The 19,470-nt window shown below is 34.2% G+C and overlaps 1 long non-coding RNA gene across 1 annotated transcript; it reads left to right on the forward strand.

Annotated features, from left to right (window-relative positions):
• Positions 1–781: 781 nt before the first annotated feature.
• On the forward strand, positions 782–4,872 carry LOC110694443. Its single transcript, XR_002505859.1, has 3 exons — positions 782–1,664; positions 2,326–2,545; positions 4,201–4,872. It is a non-coding gene; the product is annotated as an uncharacterized LOC110694443 (long non-coding RNA).
• Positions 4,873–19,470: the final 14,598 nt, after the last annotated feature.

Here is a 19,470-nt window from a genome sequence, read left to right on the forward strand (position 1 = left end):
TTTTCATGTTTAGGTGATTCTGTAATCTGCTGAACAAATTATGCATCCTATATCTTACTTGGTTATCTTTCTGGTGACTGGCTGTGGATTAGGCTCTTGTCAACATGATTAGCAATCCCGTGAACTCAACAGTGCCTATTGCATCTGAGGTTTTCAAGAAATCTGGAACTTATGACCCCAAAAGGTTGTTTGGTGTGACAACCCTGGATGTCGTTATGGCTAAGACTTTCTATGCTACAAAGGCTGGCCTTTCAGTTGAAGGTATACCATTAAAGTCACATTGTAACATTGTTTGAGGGTCCATGTCTGCTGATTTACATTGTAACATATTATGCTGGCCTTTTCAACTGTTTCATGTCCATGTAGGGGTAGTTGGCAATATATTGATTATTTGTCAAGTGGTCTTTTGTTTAAGTGGTATGATTTTGCTAATTTATATTTGTCTGCTTACTTACAGCGGACAATGTGCCTGTTGTTGGAGGTCATGTTGGCATAATTATTCTTCCATTGTCTCAAGTATGTACATGGAATGCATTCATCCTTTCCGCTTTCCCTCACCCTTTTAACAATGTTGTTTATGAGGGCAGTAATTGGCTCATTTAATATATGTCTTAAAACTCTATTGGTTCTAAGTTTACTTGTTGCCCAGTTAGGCTCACCCATAAGGCAATCTTTCCAACAATGACATTGAGTATCTTACAAAGCGAACACAAGACGGAGGAACAGAGGTGGTTCTTGCAAAGGCTGGAAAGGGTTCAGCAACATTGTCTATGGCGTAAGTCTGATTTTCTGAGAAACCTCTTATGCTTAATTACTGAGGATTTAGGAACAATATATCGCTTGTTTTCATTCTAGAGATAGGTTTTACTTGATATATCAATGGACAATTTAGGAAATGATGGACAGATTTCCTGAATTTTATAATACTCCTTATAATACTTCATTTGGAGATAGTAAGTGGTAGTTTGATTGGAACTAGAAGTGAAAAAGGTTTTGGGGTCTAGCCATCTTGGTTGATTGACAAAAGCAACTTCTAGGGTCAGATTTTTCCCTGCATATGTACATCGTGTTTCAGTTTTATTTTTTAACATTTTACTCCGATAAATTACACTATGGGTATCCCTGTGTTTATGGTGCTCTTACAGTACGGGTATGAGCACCATGAAACAGAGAGTATTTTGGTCATAGAGTGTGCACTCTAGAGATCTTTCTAACATAGAGGGTGCCCATAGCTTATTATTTGTTTGTAGGAGGTAGCAATTCTTGATACTCAGAGGAAATGTGGTGCTGAAATGAAAAACAGATCACCTACTGTCAAGGCAACATTATGTATAGTGAGTTAAATGCTAAAGCAGCGGAGAATATTGTACTTCTTATTATGCCTTTTGATCAATGTTTACTGGAGTTACTATTGTTTAATATATAAGATTGATTGGTATATCTGGTAAATGGTTTGATTTCTGAGTTTTCATTAAATTGATTATTATTCATATATAAGGTTTTTCTTTGGTTTGGATGAATTTATGAGTTATTGGCATATGTCTAATTGTTAATCCATCTGATAGCATCGACAATGGCGATGATATGTCTAATACGTGAGAGGGACTTGATGAAACTGTATATACAATCTAGCAGAAAGCCTGAGGTTCACAACTGATGTATTGGTAAATGCTTAATTTTGACGCAAAATTATACCCTTCCTACACTACTAATTACATTCGACACATTACTAATTAAAAACCACATGATTATAGTTTAGGACAAAATATTACATTTACTAAACTAATCATAAAAACCTTATCCTACACAACCCCAGCTTGATTTCTGATAGTACTAATTTAGGCTTGGGTTTTTCAAATGTGTTAAAGGTTAGGGGTGAAATGGTGCTTTTTGCATACATAATAGCTCAGTAAATTTTGCCAACATCACTTTCAGCTTCCCCACTTATTTTTCTTAACTTTAACCAAGTTGTGTCATCAGTCTCATCACACAATTACCATATCCATTTGCATTCATGACTCTATATGAACATTGTAGGACAAAAGATAGGCATTTATAATCATTATCTTCTCTTATTTTGGTATACCATTCTAGGCCTTTGAAACAGTTAGTTTTTACCAAAATCATTATATATAGTTTCGGCATGTTTGTGCTGACTTGTGACACAACAATTAGGATTTCTGGGAATCCATTACTTAATAATTAGGACTAACAAAGTTGCCAATGCAAATGTCTTGAATATATGCTTTTGTGGCATTTCAATTTTTATAGGGCACAGAATAATGAACCATTTATTAATGCTGTACTCTGTTTTTTTATTGGTAGGACTTGGGAGCTCATGGACCATGGACAGGGGTGCAAGTCAACGTACCAGTTAAGTTCATATTAGGGGAGCTGGACATAACCAATAGTTTTCCGTACATGAAGGATTACTTACACAAGGGTGGGTTCAAGAGAGATGTACCACTTTTGGCTGAGTTGTAATGGAAGGTGCTGCTCACTTCATCAATCAAGAAATCCGGAAGAAATAAGCAACCATATTTTGGTATTCTTTGAAAATTTTTAGTCCTCTGGTATTTCTCAAGCTGCTCTTTGCTTGCTTGATGCATTTCAATATTCAACTTTTGTCATTTTAGGAAGAGCAGAACACGCTCTAATTAGCTGTAGTCATGATTAACAAAGGTGTTGATATGGTGTGTGGTGTGTCGTCCCTTGTAGAGTGTTTCACATCTTTGGGATCTCCTTTTCCATTGTATAGTGTTCAAGTATCCCCCTTTGCTCCAATTGTTGAGATCTAAATACGTTATACGTAGTAAGTCTTAGTGATGACTTGAATTCTTTCACCAATATATCTTTTCTTGCCACAATATCTGAAATATCTTGTGTTATTTGAAATTAGGTTTTGTTTCTAATGCTATCATTGTTATTGTAGGGGCATGCATATTAGTTCTACACTTCAATAAAATGCATGGTTAAATGAGGCATCAAGCTGCTACTTGGTTATTATTTTTTAAGCAACATTTATAAAGTCTAATTGATAATATAGTGCATTTTTAAGATTGCATTTCTAGAGTATGATTTTTTTTTTAAAGGGAAACACTTGACAAACACTTTATTGAATACGCAAAATTATTAAGAATGGGTGGCAGGGGAGGGGGGAGGGGATGGGATAAGTAGAGGATGGTATTCTAAAAATTGCAATATCGTAAAAGGCAAGTGAAAAGCCAGAGAAGTAGAGAGAGAGAGAGAGAGAGAGAGAGAGGGGAGAAAAAAAAAAAAAAAGAGAGAACTTTTAATCAATTGTTTTAAAGTGTAAGATGACTACAAGCAAGTAGGAAGATACTCCCTTAAATTTACATATCCTTAAAAAAATAATTTTGAAGAGAGCATGGAAAAGGGAGTGAGAAAGGGAGAAGGTAGAAGGAGAGCAAAATAGTTTTAAGAGGCATAAGTGATCATTTTAAAACTTAAAAATAGAAGACTACTCTAAGCAAGTAGGAAAATACTTAAATTTGCATTGCCATTAAAAATAATTTTGAGGAGAGAGAGGAAATAGTGAGAAGGAGAAGGAAGGTGGAATAAGCAGGGAAAACACTTTTAGGAGTCGATTTTTAGAGTGTAGTCGTAGCAATAGTAGCGGTAGCAGTAGTAGAAGCAACAGCAGCAGCAGCAGCAGCAGCAGTAGGAACAGCAGCAGTGGCAACAGCAGTAGTAGTAGCATTAGTAATAGTAGTGGGAAGAGTAAAAACACATGTAGAAAGATTATGAATTCCACAAAATCATAAAAGACAAGTGATAAACGGACAAAGAGGAAAAGGAAGGGGGAGGTAATTAGGAAGAAACTTTCTAAAATAGTTGCTCAGTCATATTTAGTTATGAGCAATCAGTTTCTTAAGCATAGTTTTATGTTTTTGTTTTGCTTTGCTTAAAGTCAACTGATTTTAGGGCTTGAATCTCCTGTTTAATCAAGACAGGAACAAGTACAATACTTCAAAGTATCATTTGATTGTGCGATTTGTATCTTTGTATTTCAAATTTATATCTAAATTTGATCTATGACTGTTTATCCTTGTTGAATGCTTCATCTTGTTGTTTTCTTTTTTATTTTAAAATTAATGATTATCTCAATCTCCTTATGATTATGATTTAGGCTGAAAAGGATCGGGAATCATTTCCTAACTGTCTTTGAAAATTGAACAGAATAAAAAATCAGAGAATCAATGGCAGCGGAGGATGTACAACTGATGTTAATACTTAGTGTCTTGGTTAGCAAGCTGTTATCATGAAGCAATCTAAAACTTTTAGCAAAGTGTGTGCTTTGATGTTTCTTTTTTCTTTGATTGTCATTGGCAGTTGGCCAGCATAGTCGGAATTATTTTTGGAAAGAGAACACACAAATGTTGAGATGTTTGAGTTGTGTTCAGGTGAAGGAACTTTTGAAGGATTGTTTAAATGGAAAAGTAGGAGGATCAAGTGAGAAGGAGCCTGAGTCCAGTGCATCAGCTGAACTGAACTCACGTAACTTTGATGTATTAGTGCTGAAAAGCAAAGATCTTTGGGTTATAGAGTTCGTTGCACCTTAGTATGTTTTTGTAGGGCTTTTTTGTTTGAATTGTTAGTTTGTATTCTGATCCTCAAGATTTTAATACTATAATGCATCAATTGTCATTGGGGTAAAATCATCATAGTGAACTGCTTCATATCTATTATATTATCTTGTCTTAATAAATACAACTTTAGTGTTGACATGTTCTCCCTTTTATATTGGTAGCAGTGGCGGACCTGGCCTTGTGCCTGGCAGGGCCCAAAAAAAAAATCTAAGATTTAAAAAAAAAAAAAAATGGTTTCTGGGAAATGGGGTTTCATGGAGTAGATAAAGCTCAGAAGTTGCTTAAATGGAGGAGAGAGAAAATATCGGGCAAGCTCACGAGCTACTTCAATGGAAGAGAGAAATTGGAGCTGCTTCAATGGAAGAGAGAGAAAATGTCGGAAAAGGGAAACAGAATAGGAGAGAGAAAATTAGGGTAAGTGTGAGAATTTGAAAAGACGATATGTGAGATGGAATTTGAAAGTTTGAGAGGAAGAGATTTCAGGGATGGCCATGGGAGCTAGGTGATACGAAGGAGATAGAAGATAGGTGGATTTATTTGATATATTGTTTTCTTTTTCCTTCTTTTCATATACATCATTATTACTTTATTAGAATACTGTGCTAGGTGATGCTCTAAAATTGATATACCTTGAAATGAAATGATATTAAATAGACTTGCTTATCTGCAAAAGCAAGAGTACTTCTCCTGATTTCAAAATGTGTCAGTCTCTCAATTTTTAGATTGTTTTCCAAACTATTGAGCCAATCTGAATATCGTTCATTATGCACTACTTTCTGCATTTTCCAAAACATAATCTTGTTTTTTTTTTTTTTTCAAGTATTAGCATGCTTCTTTTCTTTCTTTGGCTCTTAAAAAAATGAAGCAAATATCCTTAACAGTTTGTGTATTCCTCGTGTAGTTTCAATGGCCACAGTTTGTGTTAGGGTCTTCGATTCTTGCTGTGATGTTGATATAATTGAGCTGGACTTAATTTTGTAAAGGCTTGGATTTGCATGAATTTGACCCAAATACAAATCCTAATGACTGTATTATCCAAACAGGCCCAAATGGGAATTTCAAATGAAATCCGCATATCCAAACAGGCCATAAGAAAATTCCCAGAAATTTCATTTGGGAAATAATTTCCCGTGAAATACAACTTCTTATGGAAAATTATTTCCCTTATCAACCAAACGAGTTATTACTTTATACTGCTGTTTTGTGTCCTCTTGTTGCCTTCGATTCTAGTCCTGCTTGCTTAATGCTTATCAACAACACTTCTGTTTTGTGTCCTCTTGTTGAAGATCATATGCATTTTGCCCTATTTCTTACATTGTTGTTGTTTTTGCGAGTGTTTCGACCTAAGTTTCGTATATTTAGTTGGTTGCATATACTTAATATTTAGTTCTTTAATGTTATTTAGCTTCTGAGAAAGAGGGTACAAGAACAGAGGATATATGGTTTCTGGGTTTCTGAATGTATTTTTTAGTACTATTATTTGGTTGTTTGGTAAATTTTTTTTTTTTACATATTTGGTTATCGATTGTGACTCACCAGTCGGAAATTCCTGGGTCCGCCACTGATTGGTAGTTATAGGATCCACAAGGAGCAAATTGAGAAATGGCAGGAAGAGATGAAGGAGAAGGAGCCGAGGGTGATCGATGCAACTTATGACGAAATGAATGATCGCCTGAATAATGTCAAATGCCTACTTCAAACTGTTCATATCGGCCAGTCAAATGCCTACTGCAAAAATATTGTTTTATTTTTTATTTTTTAAGGGGAGCAAAAATATTGAATTGATTTAGAGGGAATTGTTGAAATTTCATATGTTTCATCTAATGTTTATGGGTATTCATTTTTGGCTTTTTTGTTCATAAAATTATCCGTTGTTTTACAATTTATTTACTATTTATTTATTTTTGGGTGAAATTAGCTTAAATTGGTTAATTATCTATTAATTTGAACCCATGATCACATGTATTTTTGGGCTGCATGGTGAGCCCCAAGTGACCCTAACCCAAATCTTGATGAATGATTAAATATCAAGTATTAACCCTTGTGATTATAACATGGCCAAGTTGTTGAATATTTCCCTCTTAGTTTCTTTCAAGTTCATGATTTATAATTTGATGTTTTACCATTAAAAAAGATTCTTGAGTGAATAAATTAGCGATTGGTCAAAGGTTGAGCAATTTATTAGCTTTTGCATAGTTGTATTTGAAAGAAAAATGTGAGGCACTTTAGAACTGAATACTTTACAACATTGTTATTAAAAGGTTAATCCTTGTATATGAGGTGAAGTTAAGAGTAAATTATGTTCAGAAACTTCCGATTTATTTTGTGGCATATAATAATCCATGCTCAATTACAACACGAGGGTGAACTGATTTGTTTCACTTAGTCTTTTTAAACAATAGTGTTTTTTGAATTTAATAGTAAGGTAATATTTTTATAAACTATGCAATTAACCATAAAAGACGATGGAAAATGATCAAAATAATTATGAGTGAGTTTTAACCACATTATTAGATTTATGTCTCATGTTTGATCTTGTAAGGATTAATGAGCTTGTTCCTTCTTAATCTATATAAACTCATAAAATTTGAAAATTTAAGAGACTTCAAATTTTATCAATATGCTAGTAATAATATGTGTTGTTATATTTTAATTAGTTGAGAAAATAAATACTAGATGATATAAACAAGAATATGCTCAAGATTGAATAATGTTATCACCCATATCACAATAAAATATTTTAAAAGTCTTTATTAAATTTTGCTGAGAAAATTTTGGCTTAAACATATAGTTGATCGATAAAATAGTTCTTATAATATAATGTTACAAGAATTACTTAGTTATCCTTCTAAACATTCCTTCCCCACTTAATAGAATATAGAGGGGGTTAAGAGAAAGAAAAAGGCGCCAAGGGAAAGAGTGGGGTCGGGAGAGTGATAAAAACAAGCTGGAAGAAAGAGATGATAGGGCATGCCAGAATAGGAGAGGGTTCTAGAGAGAGAAAGAAAGAGAGGCTAGGAGAAAGAGAGTGTGAGAAAAAGAGGCTGCAGGAAAGGAGTCGGGAGAAGAGAGAGAGTAAGGGAGGCTCGGATAAAAAGTGAATGAGAGAGAGAGAGAGCAATAAAGAAAAAGTGAAGCCGAGAAAGAGAGAAAGATATAAAAATGATAAAGAAAGAGATGGGTCGGTGGAGAAAGAAAGAATGGTTCTCCATCGGTATTTCTTATTTTCCTGATGAATGGTTTTCTGTTGGCCAGAATCGGTGGCAGCCATCGGTAAACGTGATACCGATGGTTTTGGTATGTTTATCGATGGATTTTAACCATCGGTAAACGACTCAATTCTTGTAGTGAAAGGGAGGTCTGAAGAAAGAGGGAGATAGAGATAAATCGAGAGATATCAAGGGGCAAAGGGGGAGGAGAGTGTGGGCAGGGGAAGGGACTAAGGGGAGAGGCTAGGGATAAAGTGCAACCTATAATTTTCAAATCCTTTTAGAAGATGAACAAGGATAATAGAGATTGGGAATTTTCAAAACTTATTATAATTTTCAAGCCTTTTAAAAGATGGAACAAGGACAAGTCATCATCTAATTAGTAGTACATTTAACATAAAAGTGCAACATTATGGTAGAAATGTGTTAGATTCATGAGTAAGTATTTTATTTTTTTTGTACAACCAGAGAGAGAGAAAGAGATATACAAAGATAAAGGGGGAGAAAGAGAAGGAGAGAAAGGAACCGGGAAATAGAAGGGTTGAAAGAGAGAGAGGGGGAGAGAGAGAGAGAGAGAGAGAGAGAGAGAGGGCAGCCAAAAGACAGAGAAGGGAGTTCAAGAGAGAGAGGGGGTAGGCCACGAAAAGAGAGAGAGGTTGGGAGAAAAAGAGTGAGAAAAATTGGTGGAGAGAGTTGGGAGAAAAGAGAGAGAAGGATAAAGTGCAACCTATAATTTTCAAAGCCTTTTAGAGGATGGAATAAGGATAAAAAGGATTGAGAATTTTCAAATCTTTTTATAATTTTATAAACCTTTTAGAAGATGGAACAAGGACAAAAGTCATCTAATTAGTAGCACATTTAACAAAAAAGTTCAACATCATTAGGGCTGTCAAAAGCTGACACGACACAACAACTCGACACGAACCCAACACGAAATAAGCGGGTTTGGGTCAAGAATTCTCGATTCGTTTACATATTTGGGTCGGCACGAACACGAAACGAAACTAAATGAGTTAAGTTTGGGTTGAAATTTTTAACCCGAAATCGACACGCATAACCCGATTATATAAATGGGTTGAACGATAACCCGTCAACCTGAACCTGACACGCTTATTCTATTACTTAAGTAGTAAAAAAAAAAAAAAAACTGAATTATTTTATTCAAAACTTTTAATTTTGTAAATTACCTTGAAACTATTTAAACATTTTGGTAATTTTTTGGCGGTTAATTTGGCGAACAAATAATAAGTTTCATCTTTCGTAAATTAAAATTTAATTTGGCGGTTAATTTGAGACAATTCTTATGTATTGTTGTATTGTTAAAATTACTAGCTTAAACCTGTGTGGTATCTATTGATAAAACTATTAACTATAAACTGTTATAGTATCTTTAATGAATTAATGATGTCTGTCTTTTTTATTTTTGAATTGAATATTAATTAGTTTATTACATACTATGTGGGTAAAAGGTTACCGGAGTAAACCGTTTAATAAGTGGGTTATGTTTGGGTTAAGGGTTTTCAATCCGTTTAATAAACGGGTTAGGTTTGGGTTAAGAATTTAATAACCTATTTAACATCAATACGAACACAAACACGACAGGACACGACCCGTCCCGTTTGACAACCCTAAACATCATATGGTAGAATTGTGTTAGATTCATGAGTAAGTACTTTTTTTATGTTTGTACAACCAAAGGGAGAGAAAGAAAGATATAAAGATAAAGGGGGGGAGAGAGAAGGAGAGAAAGGAACCGAAAAGTAGAAGGGTTGGAAGAGAGAGAGAGAGAGAGAGAGAGAGAGAGAGAGAGAGAGAGAGAGAGAGGGCAGCCGAAAGAATAAGAGGGAAATTCAAAAGAGAGAGGGGGTAAGCTAGGAAGAGAGAGAGAGAGAGAGGTCAGGAGTAAAAGAGCGAGAAAAATTGGGGGAATGGAGTCGGGAAAAAAGAGAGAAAGGGATAATGTGCAACCTTTATTTTTCAAAATATTTTAGAGGGTGGAACAAGGAAAAGAAAGATTGAGAATTTTCAAAGCCTTTTGTAATGTTCAAAACCTTTTAAAAGATGGAAAAAGGACAAGTCATCTAATTAGTAGCACATTTAACATAAAAGTTCAACATTGTGGTAGAATCGTGTTAGATTCATGAGTAATTACTTTTTTTTTTTTAGGTTTATACAACCATAGGGAGAAAAAGAGAGATATAAAGATAAAGGGGAGAGAGAGAAGGAGAGAACGAAACTGGGAAATAGTAGGGTTGGAAGAGACAAAGAGAGAAGGGCCGAGAAAGAGAGATTGAAGCCAAAAGACAGAGATGGCAATTCAAATAAAAGAGTGAGGGGGTAGGCCAAGAGAAGAGAGAGAGGCCAGGAGGAAAAGAGAGAGAAAAATTGGGGGAGAGGAGTCGGGAGAAAAGAGAGAGAGGGTTAAAGTGCACCGATAATTTTCAAAGCCTTTTGAGGATGGAACAAGGATAAGAAGGATTAAGAATTTTAAAATCTTTTTATAATTTTCAAAGCCTTTTAGAAGATGGAACAAGGACAAGTCATCTAATTGGTAGCACATTTGACATAAAAGTTCAACATTATGGTAGAATTGTGTTAGATTCATGAGTAAGTACTTTTTTTTTTTTATGTTTGTACAACCATAGGGGGAGAAAGAAAGCAAGATATAAATATAAAGTGGGAGAGAGAGAAAGAGAGAAAGAAACCGGGAAATAGAAGGGTTGGTAGAGAGAGAGGCCGACTGAGAGAGAGAGAGGCCGGCCTAGAGAGAGAAAGGGAAGCCGAAAGACAGAGATGGCAAATCAAAAGAGAGAGGAGGCAAGCCAGGAAAAGGGAGAGAGGTCGGGAGTAAAAGAGCGAGAAAAATTGGGGGAGAGGAGTCGAGAGAAAAAAGAGATAGAGGGATAAAGTGCAACCTATTATTTTCAAAGCATTTTATAGGATGGAACAAGGACAAGAAGGATTTGGAATTTTCAAAGCCTTTTATAATTGTCAAAGCCTTTTAGAACATTGAACAAGGAAAAGTCATCTAATTAGTAGCACATTTCACATAAAAGTTCAACATTATGGTAGAATCGTGTTAGATTCATGAGTAACTACTTTTTTTTTTTTTTTATGTTTGTACAACCATAGGGATTGATAGAGAGATATAAAGATATAGGGGGAGAGGGAGAGGGAGAAGGAGAAGGATAGAAAAGAATTGGGAAAGAGAAGGGTTAGAAGAGAAAGAGAGAAAGGGGCCGAGAAAGAGAGAGTGTAGCCGAAAGACAAAGAGGGCAATTCAAAAGAGAGAGGGTGTAGGCCAGGAGAAGGGAGAGAGGTCGGGAGGAAATGAGCGAGAAAAATTGGGGGAGAGGAGTCGGGAGAAAAGAGTAAGATAGGAAGAGAAGTTAGGAATGAAAGAGGATGAGATAGAGAAAGGAAGAAAGAGAAATAGGGCCAGGAGAAATATAGGGGGTTGGAAAAGAAATAAATGAGTGATAAAGTGAGAGAGGGGGACTGAGAGAAAAGGAGAAAGAGTGTATGATATAGTGATAAAAAGTGAGAAGGTTTGAGATAGAGAGAGAGAAGGACAAGGAGAGAAAGAGAGAGGAGGAGGCCCGGTAGAGCCCTTCTCCTTACCAACAAAAAAAACCTATGTTACAATTACAAATTAGTCTCGAACCTATCTAACTATAATCAAGATACTTAAATCAACTTTATTAATAATTGTGATAAAAAATTATGATAAATTGGGGTAGAAATTGAAAAAAAAAAAAAAAAAAAAACCTACATCGATTAATAGCATACATACACTTGCGCTACAAAATATTCACACCCGATTTTACCTTATTAGGCTATCGCGCGCGCCTGAAACTTTTAGCAAAGTGTGTGTTTTGATAATATCCACACTCGATTTTACCGTATTGACTATCGCGTGCGTCTGAAAATAACAATAACTACATTGCTTAATAACTACACATACGCTCCATAATATCCACACCCAATATTTTACAGTATTGGGCTATCAACTAGTAGTTCTAAATAATAAATTAGATCACATGCATATCTAACATGGAAAAAACTAACTTGATTTTGAAACGAACTTATATAGTAAACAAGTTGGAAAGAATACTAGTATAATCATGAACAACTTTTTATTTTTCTTTTTGAAATGACAATGAGAAAAATATTTATTATATTTGAACACATAGTTGAATTTTGCCAATAATAGTACAAAAATAGTAAACGATTATGAAAATATAATTTGTTGAACAAGTTTTCGCTATCATGTCAAACAACTAAGTTGGGTTCGTTGTTTTTGTCTTCTCTTCCTAACAAACATACAAGTATTTGTGGGCCAATCAAATGCATACTAAGCTACCATAATTAGGTTTAAACTAAGTAGCTTAGTGACCAAATATGATGCGACACACCCGTGATGAATGGAATTAATTTAATGTTTTAGTTGTTAATATAGTCATACTTTTGTTTTGTTATCCGTTGATTACGGTGTGAATGATAGAATTAAAAAAAAAAAACACATTGACTTAAAAAATGGTCTTTATTTTTTCTTTTTGCATGTATTCATGTTTGAATTAATTTTATCCACACCAACTCTAGCTGAAAATGATGCCTTTAATTTTTGTCGATCACCGTTATTTTTCTGTTGAATTTTACATTTTCTGATGATTGTCAAAGCAAATCTATGATATATGTCATTATCCATGAGGTATCTCTCGTTTCTTTCAAATTTATTTACATTTTGCTTTGTTCACTCATCGGTTTTTTTATGTTATTTCAACAAATGGCTGCGCAATTTAAGTAATCGATTGAAATAATTTACTGACATAACAATTTTTTCTTATCGGTGGTAAATATATATTCTAAAATAAAATGTTTATTTCATGTTTCAAAGAGTTTTCCATAAATTACGTCTTAGTTGCTGATGAGTTTCAATTAAAAGAAACTTAAAATCAATTAAGATTATTGACATTTTTGCAACTCTTTTTCCCAGTCAAAGATCCTAAACTTCAAATATTTTGTATTATCAAGTAAGCATAATTATATAATGTTCATAATTACAATAAAACTACTTGATCAAAAAAATAAACTTGTGTTTTATTTTAGTTACAATTTTTGTTTGATTTTTATATTTGTCAACTCAAAACATTGATAATTAGTTTCGTTAAATATCTATCAAAATAGATTATGAAAATACTTTTATCTTTAAAAAAAAAATGGAGTATAATTTATTTTAGGTATAGAGTATGGTCAAAGTATATGTAAAAATAAAGTTGGCAAATATAAATGGAAAAGGTACGGTAATACTACTTGAAAAAGTCCAGAATGCTAACCGCACATCAAAAAGGACGACTTACTTCTAAGTGACTCAGGTTTACTACGTACAAGAAGTTACTCATGAAGTGTGTTTACGTATCCTAGACCTAGAGTTCCAACGTGTATATTATTATGCATGCTAAAATGCACGAGTATAGATGTATTTTCAATATTTTACTCAACTTAATGTTGAAAAATTATTAAAAGGTCAAGCATATACGACTATGGATAAGAATTTAGCATTAGATGATTTATCATCAACTTTTACTAGGTAAATCTAGATAAGTAGTACACGTAGAGTCATAGTCTCGTAGAGTTTGAGCCATCTTTATATTGTAAGTATTCAATTTGCTTCACAAAATTAGTATTGAGAATTTGACAGAATTGTGATCTGCAATCGAATTCCTTCTATACATTACATTTTATGATTGTTTTCATCCCAAAAAAGGGTTTGCCTTATTACACAAAAGTTGAAATCATATTAAAAATCATCGCAAACAATCTTATTATATGTTATTTGTTCTAAGTTAAGAACCTATGAAAGTATCAATTAAATTAAAGTATATGTAGTATAAGAAGTTCTACATACAATTTAGGAACTTTCTGAAGAAATAATTATAGAAAGAGACTTTTTGTGAATAATTACTTTGAATCTTAATTTTTTGCATTGAAATTGTCAATTATAAGTGGTGGAGACCCCAAGTAGGCTGTTGGGATTTGAAATTAAGTTAATTTATTTAACTTAAGCTATATTTACTTGATAAGTCTTCTGGTTTTGATAATGTAATTAGCAAAACTAACCTATAAATAACAATCTGATTCACATACTCAATCCCAACAAAAAAAATAAGTTCTACTCCATTCCTAAAATACTGTTATATTTGGTGATTTTACGCGATTCTTAATTAGAAAAATAAGATTGTTAAAAAGAATAATTAGATGTCACGTACTCCGTATATAAAGTATTATGTCAACATTGGAAGAATATTATGTTGGAAATATTTTTGTCAGTTTCAAAAAAAGAGTAAATATTTTTGTATATAAGAATAGTTGCTTCGGGGCAGAGTAGATAATAAATATGTTGGTAAATAGAAATAGTATGTTGGAAGTAGATATGTATGAGGAAAAATGTGTAAAAAAAATATTTTAATCTAAAAAATAAATGAAAAGTAAGCAATAAAGGAGTCCAAAATGGCAACTTAACCATGCATATTTCAGGCCATAGGGAGCTAGTACTTCCGATCCGTTTTGAGTGATGTTACCAATTTCTCTTTTTCAAGAGTCAATGTAAAAGTTTAATTTGAGTGTTAATATATCTAATTATGTATATGTAAAAATTATTTAAAGTATTTCAAAGCTATAAATCAAGATGAATATATTAAGACCTCAGCCCCGCATGATTATAATTAGTCTTACATAAGTGTTCCATGTTTAGGTGTCACATGGCACCGTCGCCTCTTAGGCAAAACCGCAAAAGCTTCAAATGCATGTCAACCCTTAATTTAATTTAATTTTTTTTTAAAAAAAAAAATATTGTTGTTGCAAGTAATTGAAAATGTGACCAATCAAATAAAAGGGAAATTCAATATGGTAGCCTTTAACTTTAAAAATACTTTTATATGGTAGTAGGGTAAAACTATTCTTCTATAAAGTGACCCCTTAATTTGAATTTATTCCAATAATGATCGCATAAGCTAGGCTAATTTTGTGGCTCGCCATTAATTAAAAACCTAATTACTAACTTACTCTTGGTTAAATTACTAACCCAAACCTTAATTAACATCACCCCATTACCAAGCCCCATCATAGCCACCCCGAAAACTGACACCACCATCCCAAAAACCCCTGCCCACCTCCTTAAACCCTACTACCCACCTCGAAAACAAGACCACCATCTTAAAAACCCCGCTTACTTCCTCGAACTCTCACCAATCTCGAAAACCTAGACAACCCCCCCCCCACCCCCCAAAAAAAAAATAACTCACCCCTAGCCCTAAAAAACCTAGCATTCTGGTGGTAGGATTTAATTTTGGGCTGATGTGAATGGGCGACTCGGTGCGAATGAGAAGCTAGGTCAAAGCAGGTGGTGTCTTAGGTGTGTGCGAATGGGTGTGAAGGTTGGGGGTTTGGGGAGGCTTGGGGTATTTTGGGTGGTGGCTAGGTTTTCAGGGTGGGTGAGGGTTTTGGGGAGGTTGGTGGGGCTTTTTGGGATGGTGGTGTCAGTATCCGAGGTGGTAGTGGTGGTTATGGTGGCTTAGGTGGTGGGACTTGGTGATGGTGTGATGGTTAATATATAAGTAATGGATTAGTAATTTAACTAAGTGTAAATTAGTAATTAGGTTTTTAATGGATGGTTAGCAACAAAATTAGCCTATGAGTTCACTATATTAATTAATCCAATCTAGGGGGTTACTTTATAAAAGATAAGTTTGTCCCTGTCACCATATAGAATTTATCAAAGTTGAAGCTAAGGCTACTATACAAAATGTCTTTAAATGAAAAGTAAGAACTTGACTACCATTGTAATATGACATCAACGTTTAATGTTTTAAAATAAAAGATAATAAAGTCTTACAAAGGTGTTTCCTTAAAAGAGTTAGGCTTGTACGTACGTAGTTATGAAAGAGCTTAGGGGCATCGCATCCTCGTCAACCGACGCCCAAAAGGCTTTGGTAAAACCAATCAAAATTTGGTAAAAGGGAGGGGCGTAATCCCTACAGTACAGGTCGCTCAACCACTATTGACGATCTACTCTAAATTCAATTCCTTTGGTTGACATAACATCCAGGGAGCCTAGTTTCTAGACCAACTTCTTAGTTTGCCTACTACTTCGATGGTAGAATGATTGACCAAGTAGGGCAGCTTGGCCCACTTAAACTAGTAACTCGGCCTACCTGTTGTCGTATCTGTCTGTTAATGAACTTTTGGATATTCACCTAGCAACACAGCCCGAGACTCTTTTTTATCTTCAACATTTTAATAGTAATAACAATAAAGTAGTATAAATGTGGAACATATAGCAACTCTGGATGCTGCTAGAAGCTTGCTTCTTCTGATATTCTGTTGTGCTCCATAACAAAATTTGTATAGCTCAGCAATATTGTTACATTTCTTATATTTTATTATTTAATGCTTTTCCTAGTTAGCAAGTTAGTTAGAGGTTAGGCTATAAATACTAATTACAGCTATACTTTAATTCTTGAGCTTATGAAATAAAATCCCAAATTAACTTTAGATTTTCTCTCTCTAATTTCTAATTCAAGCTTAAATAGACGAGATTCTCATGGTATCAGAGCTTTGATCAATTTTTTTTATCATTTTTTTGTTTGATTTTGCTTGTTTTCTTCACATTTGTTGATCAAAACAAGTTTCTGCTTCAGTAAATTGCTGAATTTTTTCTTAGATTCAACTCAATTTTCTTGAAATTGATATATTATTGTTCGATCGATCGAACTTGATTCATCGATTGGATTTAGCTTCATTTGCTCTAATGGCAATTCAAGAATCTCTTAATCAACCATCAATTATTGCTGGATATACTGATAGTTGATACTGGTGATAAACCTGATCAACATCCTGGAGCTCAGATATTTAATGGCGATAATTTTCTCACCTGAAATCGCTCGATTAGAATTAGCTTTCTCTTAGAGCGAAAAACAATTTGTGCTTCATCGATGGAACTTGTAGAAGGCCAGCCGCAGATTCTGTTGATTTGCAGAAGGTTTTCTAGATTGTTATCGTGGAGCTTTGGCTCAATGTACTTGTGGTTTTCTTAGGAAGATTTTAACCGTTGATCAAAAGCAAAAGTTAATTCAGTTTTTAGGTGGACTGTATAAAGAACATGATGCTACTAAGACAAACATTATCAGTATGAATCCTTTACCAACCGTGAATAGAGCATATTATATGCTTTTACAGACTGGGAGGCAGCATAAGTTGAATGAGAAGGTTGATGTATCATCTCAGACTAGTGCATTTGCTACTATTAAGCATAATTAGTTTTCTCAAGCAAACTGGTAAATCATCTCAGTCTGGTAAAAGAGATGTCAAGCGTTTCAAGTTTGATAGAGTTGATAAATCTAATAGAAAATTTGATTATTGTAAGAAACCTAGACATACTATAGATGCTTGCTTTAAGCTCCATGGCTTTCTTGATTAGTACATTGCTATGAAGAACAAGCAGTCTGGTGGCACTAGTACTGTGTCAAAGTTAGCACTTAATGTTACTGAGGTTCTAGTTTCTTAATCACCACTAGATTTCAATGGTGGTTTGGCAACAGAATAATAATCAAGTTGATACTGTGTGCTCTAGTCAGTGTAGTGTATAAGGAGATGATGAAGATGATGAAGGGAAAGCAAGTACAACAAAAGTGATGATGTAGATCTTAACAGTGCTGCAGTCAACTTTGCAAGTATAACTACTACTTTTAACATTGATTCTGATTTGACATGTTTTATGCAATCAGATTGGATAGTGGGTACTAGTGCTACAAATCATATGGTCTGTAATAAGAATTTGTTGAGCACTTGCAAAATGATGCCTGGTCCTATTATAGTTGGTTTACTAGATGGTCATCTAGACATGTAACTCATATTGGCATTGTCATCCTAACTCCTGAAATCACACTAAAAATGTTCTTCTCATATATACCAGAATTCAAACACAATCTTCTTTCAATAGGTAGACTGTTAGAACAAAATAATTTGATTGCCAATTTTAAACATGATTCATATGTTTTTCAGGACTCTACAACTAAACAATTAAAGTTGTTGGCATCAAACAAGCTAAGCTATACAAGTCCAGTTCTCCTTCTGATTCTGTTTTGAATAAATCTTTGAGTGTAGATATGTCTTCTGTTTCTTGTCAAGCTAGTTCTTCTATTCCTAAGCTTAGTTTACTTCATGCTAAGCTAGGACATATTTTTGTACAGAAATTGTCCAAATTGGCAGTTCCGTTTGATTCAAATAAAATCAATGAATTTTGTTGTGAGTCATGCATTTTTGCTAAGGCTCATAAGTCTTTTCCTGTTTCTCTTTCTCATGCTTCATGTGCCTCTGATTTAATACATGTTGACCTCTAGGGACCTTATAGACATCCTACAATGACCGGTGCTCATTACTTTTTTAATATTCTTGATGATTTTTCAGGAGTGACTTGGACTCATTTGGTTCATAGTATAACTCAAGTGCCTTATATTATCAAAGGTTTTCTGGCTTATGTTGTAAATCAGTTTTCTACTTCTGTCAAGATAGTCAGAAGTGATAATGGGACTGAAATTCTTCAAGATTCTTATCGTTCTATGTTATTCTCTGATAAAGGGATAGTTCATCAAAGGAGTTTACCTAGTGTTCCTCAGTAGAATGACGGGGTAGAAAGAAAGCATAAGCATCTTCTTGAGACGGCTAGGCATTTGAGGTTTCATGCTGGTTTGTCAACTAAGGTTTGGGGTGATTTTTTACTTGATGCAACCTATTTGATTTACACCATGCCTAGTTTAGTTCTACATTGGAAAACACCTTTTGAATGTTTGATGAATAAGCCTGTCTATGATCATTTGAGAGTCATAGGATGCCTTTGTTATGCTGCTTACAAAAATTCTAATAAGTTTGCAAGCAGGGCAAAGAAGTGCATTTTCTTGGTTATCCTTATGGGTAAAAAAGGATATAAGGTGTATGATTTAGAGAATAAGAAAGTTATTTTGAGTAGAGATGTGACTTTCTTTTAGGACGTGTTTCCTTTGAAAAATGATGATAATGTTATTAAGGATCTTCAAGATTTTGCATCTGAGACAAGTTCTATGGTTAATCCTGCTATTTTTCAACTTGTTATTCCTCCTTTTCCAGAAGTTTTGGGTTCTTTTAGTTATTCTTCTTCTTCTCCTTTTGGTTTTGCTTTAAATTTGCAAAATAACAGTATGTAGAATAAAAGACAGTCTTCTGATAGTGCTTCTATTTCTGAAGTTTCTCATGATCCTATTCCTGGTTCTTTTGAATTATGATCTGATCCTCATGTCTAGAGGAGGTCATCTAGACCAGTTAAATCTTCTTCCAAGCTCTAGGGTTTTATTGTTCCTGCTACAGATCGTCCTAGTCATCATTCTGCTTCTTCTGGTTCTTCAAGTTTCAATGCTTTTGCTTGCCTTGTCTTATCTTCTTTTCACAAGGATCAATTGCCTAGTCTGGCAAAAATGTTGTCCAATGTTGAGCCTGCTACTTATAATCAAGGAAACCAAGATCCTAGATGGGTTGATGCTATGAACAAGGAACTGGATGTATAGGAGAAGAATAGTACTTGGAATGTGGTTGATTTGCCACCAAGTGTTAAACCTAAT

This window comes from Chenopodium quinoa, unplaced genomic scaffold (genome assembly GCF_001683475.1).
Source record: "Chenopodium quinoa cultivar QQ74 unplaced genomic scaffold, ASM168347v1, whole genome shotgun sequence".
NCBI classification, from domain to species: domain Eukaryota; kingdom Viridiplantae; phylum Streptophyta; class Magnoliopsida; order Caryophyllales; family Amaranthaceae; genus Chenopodium; species Chenopodium quinoa.